This window comes from Microtus ochrogaster, chromosome 8 (assembly GCF_000317375.1).
Source record: "Microtus ochrogaster isolate Prairie Vole_2 chromosome 8, MicOch1.0, whole genome shotgun sequence".
In the NCBI taxonomy this organism is placed as follows: domain Eukaryota; kingdom Metazoa; phylum Chordata; class Mammalia; order Rodentia; family Cricetidae; genus Microtus; species Microtus ochrogaster.
In genome coordinates, this window is record NC_022015.1 from 39,216,624 (window position 1) to 39,220,393 (window position 3,770).

The 3,770-nt window shown below is 46.4% G+C and overlaps 1 pseudogene; it reads right to left on the reverse strand.

Moving 5' to 3' along the window:
* Positions 1-1,164: 1,164 nt before the first annotated feature.
* Positions 1,165-2,044, reverse strand: LOC102001911 (annotated as a pseudogene).
* Between the last annotated feature and the right edge of the window lie 1,726 nt (positions 2,045-3,770).

Below are 3,770 nucleotides of genomic sequence, written 5' to 3' on the forward strand. Positions count from 1 at the left end.
GAGCATACCAGGCCACCGGGCAGCTGGCTGTAACCTGGCAGCTGGCTGTAACCTGGCAGCTGGCTGTAACCTGGCAGCTGGCTGTAACCTGGCAGCTGGCTGTAAGGAAAGGTGCCAGTCTCTGCACACACCCACTCACATTCCCCACCCCTGGGCAGCTGCTTCGAGTCTTTGGCAGTGAGCCTGTGGCTGCTGCCTCTCATCTTCCGTCAAAGGCTCCGACAGAGGCAGCTGGCACTCAAGGTGTTCTTGTTCGGGGCATGTAAAGTCTGAGATAAAGCTGAGCATTCAAAGCCTCACACAGGGGTCAGTGAGATAGCCCAGCAGGCAGAGGCACATGCTGTGTAGTGGCACAAGTTTGATCCTTGGGACTCACAAGGCAGAGGGAGAGAACCACCTCCAGGAAGTTGTCCCCTGACCTCCACACATAAATAATGTAGTCTAAGAAATTCAAAAAATCAACAAAAACAAGACCAAAAAACAAAACAAACCAACAAAAAATAACAAATGGATGGGAGAAAAGGCTCAACAGTTACGATGGTAAGAATGCTGAGTGTCGGGGCGGCGGTGGGTGCAGGGCAGAATAGAGTGAAAGGAAACCTCAAAATAGCCACACATCAGAGGCATGCTCGCCTACACAGCTCAGGTGACAGCCCTACCCAGCCTGCACTTTGCCCTGGGAAGGGAAGGTGCTTGCCAGGTTGTGGGCTGGAGCTTTTTCAGACATTCATGTGGTGTGTGTATGTGCACACTCACGCGTGTGTGTGCCGCCCTCTACAACTTCCACACTCATGGCTTCAGACATGGTGTGTGTGTGTGTGTGTGTGTGTGTGTGTGTGTGTGCGTGCGCACGTGTGTGCTGTTCTCTGCATCTGCAACTTCCACACCCATGGCTTCTACACTGAACATGTATAGTCTTTTTTCCTTGTTATTCCCTAAAGGAGAGGACATAAAGATTACAGGAGGATGTGTATATACCGTGTGTGTGTGTGTGTGTGTGTGTGTGTGTGTGTGTGCGCGCGCGCGCGCAGTGAACTTTATGGATGATATTTAAGAAAGTAGGGTTCCCTAAGGTCCGGGCCTTCTTCTGGGGGTCTGAAATGGAAACTGTGAGGGGACACACTCACTGTCAGAGGCTGAGCTGGCACAAGGACTCCTCAGCAGTCAAAGACTTCTCTCTTGCTCTTGTATTCTTGCTGGGGTGGGTGCTCCGGGCCTTCTTGCTCCTTGGAGACCATGTAGGTCCACCATCCTGTTACTGGAGCCATTCATTGTCATACCAGGAAATATGATAATGTCATCGAGAGCATTGCCAGCCCCAGAATCAAAGGTGGTAGAGTGGGTATCACTGTTAAAGTCGAGGGAGACAACCTGGTCCTCCGTGTAGCCCAGGATGCCCTTTAATGGTCCCCCGGATGCCTGCTTCACCACCTCCTTGAAGTCATCACGCTTGGCAGCTTTCTCCAGGCAGCATCTCAGATCCTTGACAGACACCATGGGAAGCTATGCTTCCTGTTCAGCTCTGGGATCACCCTGACCACTTGGCAGCACCAGTGGATGCAGGGATGATGTTCCGGGCATCCCCATGGCCATCATGGCACAGCTTGCCAGAAGAGCCGTCCACAGTCTTCTGGGTGCAGTGATGGTGTGGACCGAGTCATGAGTCCTTCCACAATGCCAAAGCTGTCATGGATGAGCTTGGCCAGGGTCGGCTAAGCAGTTTGTGCAGGAAGCACTGCTGACAACTTTGGGGGAGTTGTCTTACTTCTCATTGTCCACACCCATCACAGACATGGGGGCATTAGCAGAAGGGGTGGAGATAGTGACCCTTTGGACCCCACCCTTCAACTGGGCCCTAACCTTCTCCATGGTGGTGAAGACACCAGCAGCTCCACAGCACAGTCTGCACCAGCATCACCCTATTTGATGTTGGCAGGATCTTGATCCTGGAAGAGGGTGATGGCCTCCTGTTGACGACATTCTCAGCCTTGACTGTGTTGTGGAACTTTCCATGGGTGGAGTCATACTGCAACCTGTGGATCATGTAATCGAGGCCAATGAGAGGTTAACAACGATGGCAACAATATCCACTTTGCCAGAGTTGAAGGAAGTCCAGGTAACCAGGCACCCTATATGTAGCACAAATAATAAAAACCCAGAGACAGATATTAGGGTTCAATCAGAAATGCAGAGTAGACAGCTACTGACTCTTACCTCTTCCTCAGACCGAAAATGGGCGATTCTGTCTCCACAAATCCTCAGACTGAGAGTGAGATCCGTCTCCTCCCATCTTATATTCCTCTCCTGTGCTGGGATTAAAGGCCTTCACCACCACCGCCCAGTCTCTGTGGCTAACTCGTGTGGCTTCTGGGATTAAAGGTGTGTGCCACCACTGCCTGGCCTGCATGGCTGACTAGTGTGGCTGTTTCGCCTTGATCTTTGAGCAAGCTTGATTGATTGATTGATTGATTGATTGATTTTTTGGTTTTTTGAGACAGGGTTTCTCTGTGGTTTTGGAGCCTGTCCTGGAACTAGCTCTTGTAGACCAGGCTGGACAAGCTTGATTTATTAAAACACAAATAGTATACCACTATTATTTCCCCTCTTTTGTCTAAAATAAAAAAAGAAGGCTATAACTAATATAAGAAAAACTATACACAATATATAAGGCAATAAATACATCAACAGTGTCTAGTCCATTTGCATTGGACAGAATCAGAGTAAATACTCCATATCTATCCTATCTTGGTGAGTTAAAGGCTTGTACCTAATTCACTTTCTATTATAACTTGCTTTATGCATCTGGTAAACAAGGAAAATTATAACAATCTAGTCTTCAACTTCTTCAAACCCAAGAAGGAAATAATATTAACTGAGTTAGCAGGAAGTGCAAGCAAGCGGCTTCCAAAAGATGTGAGAAATGACAGAAACAGCTGACAGAACCCAAGGTTCTTCTGCAATGTTGGGGCATCTCATCTTCAGCCTACAGGCTAGCATATCCAACAGTCTTTTCTATGAAGCAGGATATTCTGAAGGGCTCTCCCTCCTTGTCTTGACAATATTTGGCAGCCACTTTCTTTTGTGCCCTGCTTGTCCAATTAGGACAGCATACTGTCAGCAGTTGGAGCAAGGGCACTTGCGCTTTCTTGCACTGGGACTTACTTTTGCCACAAAGAAAGTAAACTCCATGTGGAGTTTCTTTGATGCCCTTTATCTTCTCTGAAATAAATTGGTGCTGCCAGGAGCAGACATGTCTCACTGTCATAAATAAAAGGATAGGTTATTAAAATGCCATCTTCTGTAGATCTCCTAAGTGTTTGAAGATAACCTGTCTATCTAAAATATATCTTTGTTTGATCTTGAAAATATGCCTAATATGACTACAAGTTTAATCTTGATGAGCTGGTTGATTTAAACAAAACCTTAGGTGGTGAGAAGGACTTATATAGGCTCAGGGATTTATCAGCTGAAGCTCAGAAAAAATTGGTTTTGATTGAAGAGAAATTTCAGAAGATACATGTGGATCTGAATCTTAACTGCATTCTGGTCACATTACTCTCCAAACATCCCCCTACAGGAATTTTAATGCAGAGAGAAAATATTATCTTAGAATGGATCTTCTCATCACATAAACTGAGTAAAAAACCAAAAGCTTATGTGGAAAAGGTCTCTGAGCTAATTATGAAATTGAGACTTTGTCAGTTAGCAGGAAAATTCCTGGCAGATATTAGAGTACCTTTTAATAATGAAATTGACAAATTATGGGAAGA